We start from the raw sequence: 16,071 nt of genomic DNA on the forward strand, positions 1-16,071 counted from the left end.
AATCTTCTCCAAATCCTCCCCAAATAAAAGAAGGCCCCGAAAGGGTAACCTCACCAGCCTTTGTTTAGAGGCCATGTCAGCCGCCCAATGCCGGAGCCAAAGAAGGCGGCGGGCAGCAACCGCCACCGACATCTGCTTAGCCGAAGCTCTGACCAGATGAAACAGGGTATCAGCCCAAAAAAATAGAGTAGACTCCATACGCGGCCGACCTCAGCGAGGGAACACGCTCCATCGGCGGGCTGCTCAATCGCTTGCTGCAACCAGGAAAGGCAGGCCCAGGCTGCATAGGAACTGCAAATAGCCGCCCGTAAGGAAAGGCCCGAGATTTCAAAGGACCGCTTCAGCGCAGATTCAAGCCACCGGTCCTGCATATCTTTCAAAGCGACCCCTCCCTCCACCGGGAGAGTAGTCTTTTTAGTCACAGCTGTGACTAACGCATCCAACTTTAGGCATCCCAAAGAGGGCCAACTGACTTTCACTCAGAGGGTAAATGTGACACATAGCCCTGGCCATCTTCAAGGGACCATCAGGGTCCGACCACTGAGCTGAAATAAGCTCTTGGACGGAAGCATGCACGGGAAAAGCCCGAGAAGGCTTCTTAGTATTAGCCATCCTAGGATTAACAGAAGAAGCAGCGCACTCATCAGGATCTTCAATACAAAGGTCCTGTAAGGCATCAGAAATGAGAGCTGGCAGCTCGTCACGGTGGATAATCCGAACCGCTTTAGGGTCATCCAACTCCTGTGGCAAGCAGCCACCCTCATCTGGATCATCAGTCCGTGAGGGCCTACCAGACCCCTCAGACTCCCCGAAACTAGACCACGGGGGAGAACAGAGTGAAGAGTCTCCCTCAGACGGGGTATTCACTCGTCTACTTTTAGCATCAGCCAAAATCTCAGGGGAAGAAATAAAGTCTCCAGCAGATGCTGGGTTATCAAGAACTGGAGGCAACCCAGTACGCAAGGAATTGTCAGGAGCCTCAGGCAGTGCTCTTTTTAACATAAAGGCCTTATGCATCAGCTCCTCTAGAAAACTCGAAACGAGGCGTCCCCCTGCACTCAGACTCCTCCGAAACCGCGAGGATCGAGTAACGCGGCGCCTCCAGCACAGCATCTAGGCAGCATGTGCTGCAAAGCCCCGCTGCTGATCTGCGTTTCCCACAGTGGGAGCAGCGCTTAACCCCTTCAGCAGCCATCAAATACAGAAAACAAAATGGCGCCTTTGCACCAAAACTTACCCCGCACAGAGCGCTGTCAGTGGGAACCTCCCCGGAGGAGCTGGGCACCACTCTCACCTCAGGAATCAAACAAGCTTCGGTCAAGCTGCACCGTACCAGGAGCTCTGGAGAAAGTCTCAGAAATCGCCACACGGTGAAAGTGAGCCTCTCTCTCTTTTTTTTTTTTTAACTGTGAGGAAAGTTAGAGGGATTCTACACCACTTAGGATTTTGTATACCTCAATCATATCTCCCCTCAGCTGTCTCTTTTACTACTACTACTTATCATTTCTATTGCGCTACTAAACTTACGCAGTACATTTGAACATGAAGAGACAGTCCCTGCTCGTCAGAGTTTACAATCTAATTATGACAGACAAACAGGACAAACAAGAGATAAGGGAATATTAAAGTCCCAGGCACATTCGAACGTTGGAGGTGAGAATTATTATATAGGATATCTAAATCTGCACTACCCAAGCTGCAAAGGCCTCAAATACAAATCAACCTACGCATCCAGCTTTTCCTACATAAGTACACAACTGTGGAACACATTACCAAAAGCCTTGAAAATGACGCACAACCACCTAAACTTCCGGAAATCACTAAAAACTAACCTATTCAAAAAGGCATACCCTGCCGCTCCAACCTAAATGCCTGACCTCTGTGACACAATAAAACTAAAGTACGTAATGGACATAACTCTTCACGGAGAGAGTGGTGGATGCTTGGAATGCCCTCCCGCGGGAGGTGGTGGAGAGGAAAACGGTAACGGAATTCAAACATGCGTGGGATAAAGATAAAGGAATCCTGTTCAGAAGGAAAGGATCCTCAGGAGCTTAACCGAGATTGGATAGTAGAGCCGGTAGTGGGAGGCGGGGCTGGAGGTTGGGAGGCGGGGATAGTGCGGGGCAGACTTATACGGTCTGTGCCAGAGCCAGTGGTGGGAGGCAGGACTGGAGGTTGGGAGGCAGGGATAGCGCTGGGCAGACTTATACGGTCTGTGCCAGAGCCGGTGGTGGGAGGCGGGGATAGTGCTGGGCAGCTTTATACGGTCTGTGCCCTGAAGAGCACAGGTACAAATCAAAGTAGGGTATACACAAAAGTAGCACACATGAGTTGTCTTGTTGGGCAGACTGGATGGACCGTGCAGGTCTTTTTCTGCCGTCATCTACTATGTTACTATGTTACTATGTTGTATGATTCCCTAATTGTGGCTATACCACATGATCTTTATCCTACCACACCACCACTTTGTATTTGCTCTTACATGTAGCCAGCAAACGCCTCTCCGATACTATGTAAGCCACATTGAGCCTACAATACTGTATGTGGGAAAATGTGGGATACAAATGTAATAAATAAATATGCAAGGAGCTCAACGTAGTTGAAGAGTTGTCTAGCTTTAAAGTAAATTATAAGTCGGAAATAACGGGGATAACGATATCCAATCCAGAATTCAAGGAAACGCTACACAATTTCTCCTTTAAAATGGCGAAGAACAGAGCCTAGACTTTTAGACCACCTGGTCCCTCAAGAGTCCATTCGGTGGGGTGACACCTTTGCATACTGTCAGCTGAAACATTATGTTCACTCTCTCGACAAGGTGGCACTTCAGTTTCACTTAGGAGAGAGAATTCTAACCCTATTTGCCGAAGTCTCTAGTGAGGCCCCCTCCATTTCTAATCTACAGAAGAAACTTTGGGCATTAGTGCCTGAAAAGGAGCTGGTTCAGCTTAAGAGACGCTGGGAGGTAGATGTAGGTCAAGATCTAGCATCTTGGGATATTACAGCGCATCTTAAGAACATTACACAATTAATTAATGGTGCAGGATATAGAGAGTGTGCATACAGAGTTATACACAGAGGGTGGTGGCATTTCTTTCTCTTATGATGCCGAAATGTGTACAGGGTACGCCTGCCCAGGTGGTGCTTGATTGTCCGGACACATTTAGAGGGCTTAGAGCGGGTGAAGCCTTGCTGTGTCGCAAGCTTTGCTTGATAGCAAGAAAGTGCATCTTGCAAAAATGGGCTTCACAAGACAAGCCAGAATACTGGCACTGGCGAAATCAAGTACATCAGGTAATTACTTGGGAAGCACAAGAAGCTAGAGGTTCTTATAAACGTAAGCTCCGATTTCTTGAGATTTGGAACCCCTACCTGGCCAAGATAACACAACGGGGAAGAAGTCTAATTCTTAATAAATTATGATTGATATTATACTTAATGCTGGTGCACGGTGGGGAAAACATTATATGGGAATATAGGGAGGGTGGAGGGTGTAGAGGAAGGGAGGAGAATATATGGGTCCAAATACAATGAAAATGATTTATGTTGTCAGGGTGATATACCAGCAGAATATACTGTGAATATGTTATTTTGGTGTTAGTGGTTTTGTAATTTGTTGTCACTAAAAAACTGTTGAATATTAATGGGGGGGGGGGGGAGGGGAAGGGGTATGGAATGGGGAAGTTCAAATAGGGGTGGGGGGGAACTTGATGGCGTTTTGTATTATACAGGAACACTCGATGGGTTGTTACTAAGTTATATATTTTGTATCACCAGATGGCTGTATGTTTCTTTGCTTAGTCAAGTCATCAATAAAAATCGTTGAAATATAAAATGGCGAAGAACAGTTTTCAATATCTGGGCATACAGCTTCCCCGGGATCTTGCACAAATATATGGGCTAAATTATGTTCCAGTGTTTAGAGAGCTTCGGAAAGGTATGAGCAGGTGGAAAACTGGATGACTATCACGGTGGGGCAGAATAGCAGTGGTCAAAATGAATATAGTACCTAGGATGCTGTTTCTCTTCCAAACCCTCCCAGTGGGTATTCCCGCAGGTGAAATAAACAGAATGCAATCAGATATATCAAAGTTCACATGGGGGGGGGGGGGGGGGGGGGGGGGAATTAGGCTAGGATATCGAAAAAGATTATGTGGGGAGGGGTGGAACAGGGAGGGAGAGGATTACCGAACATTACTTGGTATTTTCAGGCAGCGCAATTAAAACAGGTAGCCGAATGGAGTAAAGGGAAGGAATCACAAGTGGTGGTCTTAGAACAAAATTTTGAATTACAATGTAACTTAGAAGGGGGCTTGTGGGCGTCCAGACCAATGTACAATCCCAAACGTAGGACAGAGAATCCTTTTGTAGCTCACTTAGAAAGATTGTGAAATGCAAACTTAGGAGAGGTCGAGGGACATCTACATTAGCACATATCACACAGGAATCTGAATTCCCAGCGGGGAAAGGGTTAGAAGGTAAAGTTTGCCTATTTGCGGATGATACTACTACTACTACTTCTTAACATTTCCAAAGCGCTACTAGGGTTACGCAGCGCTGTACAGTTTAAGAAAGAAGGACAGTCCCTGCTCAAAGGAGCTTACAATCTAAAGGACGAAATGTCAAGTTGGGGCAGTCTAGATTTCCTGAATAGAGGTATAATGGTTAGGTGCCGAATGCGACATTGAAGAGGTGTGCCTTGAGCAAGGATTTGAAGATGGGCAGGGAGGGGGCTTGGCATATGGGCTCAGGAAGTTTATTCCAAGCATAGGGTGAGGCGAGGCGGAAGGGCGGAGCCTCGGGTTAGCGGTGGTGGAGAAGGGTACTGAGAGTAGGGATTTGACCTGTGAGCGGAGGTTTCGGGTAGGAATGTAAGGGGTGATGAGGGTAGAGAGGTAATGAGGGGCTGCAGATCGAGTGCATTTGTAGGTAAGTAGGAGAAGCTTGAACTGTATGCGGTACCTGATCGGAAGCCAGTGAAGTGACTTGAGGAGAGGGGTGATATGGGCATATCGGTCCTGACGGAAGATAAGACATGCAGCAGAGTTCTGAACGGACTGAAGGGGGGATAGATGGCTAAGTGGGAGGCCAGTGAGGAGTAGGTTGCAGTAGTCAAGGCGAGAGGTAATGAGAGAGTGGACAAGTGTTCGGGTGGTGTGCTCAGAGAGGAAAGGGCGAATTTTGCTGATGTTATACAGAAAGAAGCGACAGGTCTCGGCTATCTGCTGGATATGTGCAGAGAAGGAGAGGGAGGAGTCGAAGATAACTCTGAGGTTGCGGGCAGATGAGACGGGGTCGATGAGGGTGTTATCAACTGAGATAGAGAGTGGAGGGAGAGGAGAAGTGGGTTTGGGTGGAAAGATAATAAGCTCAGTCTTGGTCATGTTCAGTTTCAGGTGGCGGTTGGACATCCAGGCAGCAATATCAGATAAGCAGGCCGATATTTTGGCCTGGGCTTCCGCAGTGATGTCTGATGTGGAGAAATAAAGCTGGGTGTCGTCAGCATAAAGATGATATTGGAAACTATGAGATGAGATCAGCGAGCCCAAGGAAGAGGTGTAGATTGAGAAAAGAAGGGGTCCAAGGACAGATCCCTGAGGAACTCCAACAGAGAGCGGGATGGGGGTGGAGGAAGATCCATGAGAATGTACTCTGAAGGTACGGTGGAGAGAGATAAGAGGAGAACCAGGAGAGAACAGAGCCCTGGAACCCAAATGAGGACAGTGTGGCAAGAAGTAGGTTGTGATTGGCAGTGTCAAAAGCGGCGGATAGGTTGAGGAGGATGAGGATGGAGTAGTGACCTTTGGATTTGGCAAGGAACAGATCATTACAGACTTTAGATAGTGCCGTTTCTGTCGAGTGTAGAGGGCGAAAGCCGGATTGAAGCGGATCGAGGATGGCATGAGAGGAGAGAAAATCAAGGCAACGGCTGTGAACGGTGCGTTCAAGTATCTTGGAGAGGAAGGGTAGGAGAGAAATGGGGCGGTAATTGGAGGGACAGGTAGGGTCTAGTGAAGGTATTTTGAGGAGTGGTGTGACTACAGCATGCTTGAAGGTGTCAGGGACAGTTGCAGTGAAGAGAGAGAGAGGTTGAGGATATGACAGATGGGGGGGGGGGGTGACAGTAGGAGAGATGGTGTTAAGTAAGTTGGTGGGGATGGGGTCTGAAGAACAGGTGCTGCATTTCGAGGAGGAGAGAAGATGGGCAGTTTCCTCTTCGGTGATATCAGGAAAAGAGGAGAAGGAGGCCAACCGGGCGAGGAGTATGGGAGAAAAGATAACCTCCATGGCACAGGGCCGCGACTGAAGCAGAGTCTTCAGGGTAAAGCCAAGGTTCAGTTAGGGCAAGCAGATGGCGAGTACGAGAGATAAAGAGGTGATGGATGTAAGAAAGTTTGTTACAGACAGAGCGGGCATTCCACAGAGTGCAAGAGAAAGGCAGTGAAGGAGGGGGGAGGAAAGGAACAGAAATTAGATTGAAGATATCACGGTGTGACCTGCACAAATAGGATGACAGCTAATGTGGAGGACCAGGATTGGGATTAATGTCCCCAGCGGAGAGCAGGAGAAGGAGCAAGAGAGTACGGAGAAGAGTAGGAGAGGTACGACGACAGCGACGAAGGAGATGGATGAATGGAAGGAAGGAAATGTTGAAGGGTGAGAGCTGAGAAAAAGGGCTAAAGCAGGGAATGGATTGAGCAGTGCCAGGCTCATTTCTTCTTGTGTGTGTGTGGCATTGCCTGGCACTGCATCCCCTGCTGCCCACCTCCTGCCAGTGAGGGAAGGAGAATGAGGAAGAAGAGCCTGAGGGGCTACAGCAGGGAATGGATTGAGCAGTGCCAGGCTCATTTCTTCTGTGTGTGGCATTGCCTGGCACTGCATCCCCTGCTGCCCACCTCCTGCCAGTGAGGGGAGGAGAATCAGGAAGAAGAGCAGCAGCTGCTGTGTGAGGGGAGGAGAATGAGGAAGAAGAGTCTGAGGGGCTACAGGAGGGAATGGATTGAGCAGTGCCAGGCTCATTTCTTCTTCTGAGTGTGTGGCATTGCCTGGCACTGTATCCCCTGCTGCCCACCTCCTGCTCAGCACAAACCCCAAGAGCCATTCTCCTGCCCTTCTCCACACCTCCAGCTCCAGAAGGGAAGGGGAGAGGGAGAGAGGAAGGAGAATGTAAAGAGATGTCAGGAAGCAGAAAGTGACAGAGGGAGAGGGAGAATGTAAAGCAGAAAGTGAGAGTCTGGTAAAGCAGGAGGAGAATGAGGAAGAAGAACCTGAGGGGCTACAGCAGGGAATGGATTGAGCAGTGCCAGGCTCATTTCTTCTCTGTGTGGCATTGCCTGGCACTGCATCCCCTGCTGCCCACCTCCTGCCAGTGAGGGGAGGAGAATGAGGAAGAAGAGTCTGAGGGGCTACAGCAGGGAATGGATTGAGCAGTGCCAGGCTCTTTTCTTCTTGTGTGTGTGTGGCATTGCCTGGCACGGCATCCCCTGCTGCCCACCTCCTGCCAGTGAGGGGAGGAGAATGAGGAAGAAGAGCCTGAGGGGCTACAGCAGTGAATGGATCGAGCAGTGCCAGGCTCATTTCTTCTTGTGTGTGTGTGGCATTGCCTGGCACTGCATCCCTTGCTGCCCACCTCCTGCTCAGCACAACCCCAAGAGCCATTCTCCTGCCCTTCTCCACACCTCCAGCTCCAGAAAGGAAGAGGAGAGGGAGAAAGGAAGGAGAATGTAAAGAGATGTCAGGAAGCAGAAAGTGACAGAGGGAGAGGGAGAGTGTAAAGCAGAAAGTGAGAGTTTGGTAAAGCAGGAGGAGCAACTGCTGTATGAGGGGAGGAGAATAAGGAAGAAGAGCCTGAGGGGTTGCAGGGAATGGATTGACCAGGGAATGGATTGAGTAGTGCCAGGCTCATTTCTTCTTCTGTGTGTGTGGCATTGCCTGGCACTGCATCCCCTGCTGCCCACCTCCTGCCAGTGAGGGGAGGAGAATCAGGAAGAAGAGCAGCAGCTGCTGTGTGAGGGGAGGAGAATCAGGAAGAAGAGTCTGAGGGGCTACAGGAGGGAATGGATTGAGCAGTGCCAGGCTCATTTGTTCTTGTGTGTGTGTGTGTGTGTGGCATTGCCTGGCACTGCATCCCCTGCTGCCCACCTCCTGCCAGTGAGGGGAGGAGAATGAGGAAGAAGAGCCTGAGGGGCTACAGCAGGGAATGGATTGAGCAGTGCCAGGCTCATTTCTTCTTGTGTGTGTGTGGCATTGCCTGGCACTGCATCCCCTGCTGCCCACCTCCTGCCAGTCTCCTACCTGCTCCATCCTCTTGCCCTTCTCCACCTCCAGTCCAGCTCCCTCCTTGCAGCCACTCCAGGGACAGGTCTGGATTATGCTGCACTGCTGGTGGGTCAATGAAGTGCTGGGAAAGAAAGAGAAGAGGGAAGTGAAACTCCGCCCCTTCACTCCACCCCAGGAACATTCTGACCAATCCCTAGGTAGGTGGTAGGTGAGGCTGTTTGAAAGGGGCGGGATCTTGTTGCTTTTCCCTCCCTATTGTTTTGCGTGAACTAAAATGGCGCCAAGCTCCGCCCACTGGCTTCAGCTCTTTCCAGCCTCCTTGTCTCATGTCATAGAGTCACTAACTGGCACATTGCAGACAGCCCATGAGAGCAGAGAGAGGAAGCACCGACTGAGACAAAAACAGGTGCTGCCACCTCTGGCCGGATGTTTCTGCAGCTTTCAGTTCTGAGTGGTGGTGGGCTTAAATGCTACAAAATCTGAACACAAAATACATAAACCCACACATAGCAATAAGGAAAGAATCCTGAATATATAAACAAGTCAATAATAAAGCACAATGAAAGGGAGGGGGGAGAGTAAGTACCAGGCAAGGAGTTCTACCATTTAGTACCTTGGTATGAAAAAGTAGCTGAATATATAGATAAACAAAATCTATGCAATAAGGTAAACCAAATTGTAAACACCAATGAAATAGCATAGGTATAATGTGCTTCAAAGGTACAACACAATGAACAGAACATGAGCCCTCCAGGGACATGGAAAGACCCAGAGTACCTGAATGCAACATAGTAAATGACGCTGAACAGTCCATCCAGTCTGCCCCATAAGATAAACTCATTTTACATGGTATGTGATCAGTGGCGATTCTTGTTCGGCTGCCACCCGGCAGTGGCGTACCAAGGGGGGGGGGGGTGCATGCCGCTGGGGGGGGGGGGGGGTGCTGCGTGCCGGTCAGCTTCGTTCGTTTTCATGCTCCCTCTGCCACGGAACAGTTTACTTCCTGTTCCGGGGCAGAGGGAGCATGGAAACAAACGAAGCTGAGCGGCGCGCGGCACCCCCCCCACCACCAGCGGCGTGCACCCAGGGGGGTTCTTTCGCCGGGAGGGAGTTGCGCTGCACCGGGAGGGGGGGTGCTGCACCCGGGGGGCGGGGCGCATCGGTGATCCGCCCCGGGTGTCAGCCCCCCTAGAAACGCCACGGCCACCCGGGGCAGATCGCCACTGCGCAAACCCCCAACGGGTGCAGCGGTGTCCCCCCCTGTTGCATTCTTACCTGCTGGCAGCATCCGCGCGGCTGTCGGATCCACTGGTTCCCTGCTCCCTCTGCCCTAGAACAGGAAGCAACCTGTTCCAAGGCAGAGGGGGCAGGGAACCAGCGGAGCCGACAGCCACACGGCGGACCGCCCCGTGCTCGGTAAGCCACTGTATGTGATACGAGTTTGATTTCTCCTTGCATTTCTCAGGGCACAGACCGTAAAAGTCTGTCCTGCACTGTTCTTGTACTAAAAGTTCTGAAGCTAACATCGAAGCCCCTTAAAATTTACACTCCAGCCCACCCATCTCTATTCAGTTACAATCAGGGCATAGACCATAGTCTGCCCAGCACCGGTTTTGCTTCCCAATTACCGCCTTCACCTTGACCTACCTACTGAAAAAGGTGTGAGCAAAATCAAAATAAACCCAATAAAACATCTGAGCATCAATTACAAAGATTCATTAATGAATAAAGAAACAGATAAATATTGATCTAATTTACCCCACTTGCATTTACGTGTAGCAGGAAATTGTAATGAAATATCCTCATATCTCTTAAATAATAAAACTGTGTTCCACCAGATGAAAATGGATAAACTGGAATTATCCTTCCAATGTTGAATGGTCAATTTAAGAGCAATGGAAATTAAAACATCAAATAAAGAAGCAACTTCATCAGAAAGAAAGAGAGTTTGTAAGGGCAATACATTTCCAAACTAAGGGGTCCTTTTACTAAGCTGCGGGACGAGGGGCCCAGCGGTAGCAGCGCGCTAAGCCCGATTACCACCAAGCAAGCCATTTCTGAGGGTTTTCTTTCCCCTCTCCCCCCCCCCCCCCGAAACGGTGTGCCCTCAGGGTAGAGCTACTGTTGGGCTGGTGGTAGTCCCTGAAGGGTGGGCTTACCCCGCTCTTAAAAAGGACCCCTAAATGCTTAAAAGATACAGGAAATGAGTTAGAAAGTTGTACGATATCTAATATTTTAGGCCAAATATCCAGCCAAAATGTATAGACATTATTGTACCTTTCTGATAGAGCAAGACCAACATAAATCATTGAGAGATAATTTACTTTTAAAGGATTTAGTAGGAGTCCAATGAGCTCTGTGTTGTAAAAAAAACAGGAGAGGGAGGATCTCGGGCTATTTAACCAGGAGAGAGACCATTCTTTATTTGACAAATGTTCACCAGTATCTTTTTCCCATGCTTTTTGAGAAGAAATACTACATTGTTTTGACAGAGTTTGAAAACATTCACAAAATGAAGAGGCCAAAGGTGCAGGAGTAGAAAACAGATTTAAAAATGGTTGTAATGGAAGGGAATTTGAAACAATTTTAATGTTGAGGTGTAGGAGAGGAAAGGGAATGGGATTTGATATACTGCCTTTCTGTGGTTACTCTTTTATAATTGCGAATGCAGGTCAGAACTGTACAGGGTTCTTGACACTTTTCAAGAGCACTGTCTTTATCATAATACAGACTCTGTGAGTTTTGTGAGCAAGGAGGGTGAGTGGAACCCTCCTTTAGATGACTATTTAGATTAATTAAAAAGTGAGATCCCTAAGGGTGAGCATATCTCGGAATCTGTCTCAGGTTATCCAGTGGGGAGACCCACCTGAAGGTAAAAGGAATCACACGATCCAAGGGTGCTAGTGGGTGAACAAACCAAAATATCCATCCAGCAAAAAGGGATAGTCAGAAACAAGGCCTGGTGGTTTCACCCAGGAGAATCCCCCACAGTGACTGCTGAAGATGTGGCATCTTTCTTCGGAGTCCTCACAGCCTCCTCCATGGTGTTGTCAAAGTGGTGGAGCAACCTGGTCTGAGGGGTCAAAGATGTCCCTCCCAAAAGCTGGGACTCTCCCTTTGTCCAACGCCGAGCTGGGATCTTATCCTCATTTCCTGCCGGCTACGGAAGCACAAATGAATCCAACTTCTGTTGACCAAGAGGAGTAGAGGTTTCTACTAGCTCATCTCGTACATTCCTGAATCTACATTATCCCAACTGTAAAGGACTAAAATATACACTAACATATGCATCTAATTTCTCCTACATAGCCACGCAAATCTGGAATGAACTACCAAAAACCATAAAAACAACCCACGACATAATAAATTTCTGTAAATGATTGAAGACCAATTTATTCAAGAAAGCTTACCATAATAACACACCCTAATTGTCAATTAACAAGATGTACACTGGACTTTCACAGTATCTAATTCTTTTTTTGTTTTGTTACATTTGTACCCCATGCTTTCCCACTCATGGCAAGGCTCAATGCGGCTTACATATTGTGTACAGGTACTTATTTGTACCTGGGGCAATGGAGGGTTAAGTGACTTGCCCAGAGTCACAAGGAGCTGCCTGTGCCTGAAGTGGGAATTGAACTCAGTTCCTCAGGATCAAAAGCCACCACCCTAACCACTAGGCCACTCCTCCACTCCTATTTTGACGTTTAATATTCATGATTGTTTCAAGCTAAGTTATCCCGATTTTTATTATAAGACTAGTAAAAAAGCCCCGTTTCTGATGCAAATGAAACGGGGGCTAGCAAGGTTTTCTTCAGAGTGTGCATGTGGGAGTGTGTGTGTCCCTGCCCTCCCCCTCCCCTCTCCGAGTCCAGTGTTAAGTTTCCTGCTGTTCTCTGTTTGTGTTACAGAGAGAGTGAGGGCATCTCTCTCCCCTCCCCCCCTCTGAGTCCTTCACTGTTACAGAGAGAGGGATTTCGTGCTGTGCTGTTTTCCTTCACTCATGGGGAAACCGGATGTCTCTGGCGCTTCACACTTCCGGCTGGAGGCTTCATTAGAACGTTGGTGGTGCCTTTTATATATAGAGATGAACTTTCCTTCCTGAATACTTACTCCATTCTGTCTGCTCTACCTTAACTATGTATTTCCGGAACTGGTAACCACCATTACGGAAATATGTAAGCCACATTGAGCCTGCAAATAGGTGGGAAAATGTGGGATACAAATGTTGTAAATAAGTAAATAAAAGGTCACCTAACCCTTACACTTAGAAGGCATGAAAGAGAGAGGAACAAGGTAAGCACAGAGCAGATTCTCAGGTGTCTTCTCAATCAGCCATTTTGCCCTGCTCCCCCCCCCCCCCCCCCCCATTGTAATGTTTTGACCTTTGCAGCTGCTCCTTTTTCGCCCTTTTTCTCATTTTATCATAGTCTCCTTTTTGAAAGTTAAATGCTAACATATTGGATTTCCTGCGTGTACTTACTCCAGAGCTTATATCAAATCTGATCATGTTATGATCGCTGTTATCAAGTGGAGCCAGCACCATTACTTCCTGCATGAGATCATGCGCACCACTCAGGACCAGGTCTAGAATTGTTCCCTCCTCTTGTTGGTTCCTGAACCAGCTGCTCCATAAAGCAGTGCTTGACTTCATCAAGGAATTTTACCTCTCTAGCATTCCCTGATGATACATTTACCCAGTCAATACCGGGTTAATTTAAATCACCCTTTATTATTTGGCTCCCCTAATTTCTGATAACATGATGGATGGTCCTATACAATCCTTTTTCTCTTTATACATGGAATTTCTATCCATGGGTATTCTAAAATGTTTTGTGTCCTGCAGAAGTTTGTTTCTTTCATATTTTTATTAAGGTTTTTCAAGTATAACACAAAACAAACAAACAAAAAAAAGTTACAATAATCCATGGCAAAGTTAATAACAAAAATGAAAAGACAGAACAACATACCATGACAATACCCATAGCAAATCAGCAATTATACAATTATCAGGTAGTGCTATTAGGAGTCCGACAAAATGAATCTAAACGAGCCCAGGTCTTCAAGACAGATTGAACACAACGGTGCTTATGGGCTAGAATAGTTTCATATTTCCTAATCACACACACGTTACTCTACCATTCATTATAATTGAGATGTACATTATTTTTCCAGTTTGAAACAATTAAGTGTAAAGCAACAGCCAACAATATATTAAACAATTTCTTATCGGATTCTAAGAGAGAGAGGTTAGGAGAAGAGGCCCTTAAAAGCACAACATCATAAGAAATCACGGTTGACGCAGGCAACTGAAAAATAAGGCGCAACTGAGCCCAAATGAGTCGCCAGTATGCTCTTACGTTCTTACAGTAAAAAACCATATGGGAAAGGGATCCATCTGATTCTTGACAGGACCAGCATTTGTAATCAAGACTCTTAGTAATCCTGGCCACTCTAGCAGGTGTCCAATAGGCCCTGTGAAAAAGAAAATAGGAGGATTGGGAAATTGCTGCCGATTTAGTTGGACGCATCGAATGGACCCAAAAGGTGTACCAGTCAAAATCAGACGCATCAATCAGACGAGATCCCTTTCCCAAGACACCCGTAATGGAGTGAAGAAAAGGCTAGACGAATTTTATATTTAATATAAAATGTTTATTCACCTCTTAGTTTACAATTTACTGTATAGCATCAATGGTCTATACAGAAAGCATATCTGCACAAACAAGCAATGTACAGGCAAAGAAGTCAGAATGCTTGCTACATATTTATTCTATCCTGCTTATATACTGTTTGTCTTTGCTATATGACTAATCTTTTCCTGACATCACGTGCATGCTGTACCATACCATAAATCTTTGATCTTGAGCAGAACATGTTGCGTCTGTTCCCCTCACCACTCCCCCCTCCTTTTCTCACAGACAGTCAGGCGCCTTGCCCATTTTCCTTCATACTTCAGCACATTCTTTCTCAAGACATGGGGGGGGAGGTTGCATTAATCACTGTCAGCACTTCCTGCTGCTGTGAACTTTTCAACTCTTTCCACTTTATATTTCTTACAATCCTCCCTTGAGACCTGCTCTGTCAGGTCTCACACTCTCTTATGTGCGTGCAAGTATTTTATTTCATTCTTTTGGGTCTGGTACTGGCTTCCTTTTGTCTGCGAGATAAAAAAATATGGGACATTCATACACACACCTCCTCTAATCCGCCCCCTCATTATTTGTGGTATGCTATGCCTGCAAGCTCTGTCTTTCCATCATCTTTATCATACGTCTTTCAATATTTTCTGCTGACATATTAAAGTTCTGTTCATTTTTGATTTAAGTTACAATCAATGCCTTGTGTTCTTAGTTTTCATACACGAGCAATTATAAGGGTAATGACCAATTGCATTAGCTGAGGTGGCATTAAAATTACACAAATTAAAAGCATATTCCAAGGTGTTAACATTCATTGAATCAGTTGTTACATACCATTGAGTTAAAGTCTTATTGCAGCTTGTTTTATTGCCACACTTTTCTTTGGTGGCTGTGACATTTATAATCACTGTACTTCCTCCGATAGACCAATTACCTGTTACAACATCGTGCGTGTAATTGCACTTTATCGGGGGGATGTTTCCAGTCGCCGTACTATTAATCAGACACCAAAATGATGTCTGTGGATACTTGTCTGTAAGCAAGGCTTGCTTATAAATAGTCTGAAATTATAAATAGCTGAAATCCAGATCCTCCAGGGTAGCATTTTCTGAAATGCTACCTGTGCCACGCGCAGGGCCCAAGAGACAGGCAGAGCTCCAGAGTCTCAATGCGTGGATGAGACGATGGTGCAGGGAGGAGGGCTTTAGATTTGTTAGGAACTGGGCAACATTCTGGGGAAAGGGGAGCCTATTCCGAAAGGATGGGCTCCATCTTAACCAGAGTGGGACCAGGCTGCTGGCATCGGCGTTTAAGAAGGAGATAGAGCAGCTTTTAAACTAGAAATGGGGGGAAGGCCGACAGTCGCTCAAAAGAGCATGGTTCGGGATAAGGTATCTTTCAAAGATATCACCATAACAGGGAAGATAGAGTATCCTGATAGTGAGGTTGCAAAAGAGATTGTAGTAGATCGGGTATCCTTAAATAACAATAAAAATCAGACAAAAGATTGCCAATTAATACTGTCAAGTACTAAGCATGATGTACTTAGGAACAACAAACATAGTTTGAAATGTCTATATGCGAATGCCAGGCCTAAGAAATAAGATGGGGGAGTTAGAATATATTGCACTAAATGAAAAATTAGATATAATAGGCATCTCTGAGACCTGGTGGAAGGAGGATAACCAGTGGGACACTGTCATACCGGGGTACAAATTATATCGTAGTGATAGGGTGAATCGGATTGGTGGAGGGGTAGCATTGTATATTAACGAGAGCCTTGAATCAAATAGATTGAAAATTCTGCAGGAAACAAAACACTCCTTGGAATCACTGTGGATTGAAATTCCATGTGCAAAGGGGAAAAGGATAGTGATAGGAGTGTACTACCGTCCGCCTGGCCAGGACGAACAGACGGATGCGGAAATGTTAAAGGAAATCAGGGACGCAAACAAACTGGGCAACACAATAATAATGGGGGATTTCAATTACCCGCATATAGACTGGGTTAATGTAACATCTGTACACGCAAGGGACATAAGATTTCTTGATGAAATCAAGGACAGCTTCATGGAACAGCTAGTTCAGGAGCCGACAAGAGAAGGAAAAATACTAGACTTAGTCCTTAGTGGTGCTCATGATCTAG

Source organism: Microcaecilia unicolor, chromosome 1 (genome assembly GCF_901765095.1).
Source record: "Microcaecilia unicolor chromosome 1, aMicUni1.1, whole genome shotgun sequence".
Taxonomy (NCBI): Eukaryota; Metazoa; Chordata; class Amphibia; order Gymnophiona; family Siphonopidae; genus Microcaecilia; species Microcaecilia unicolor.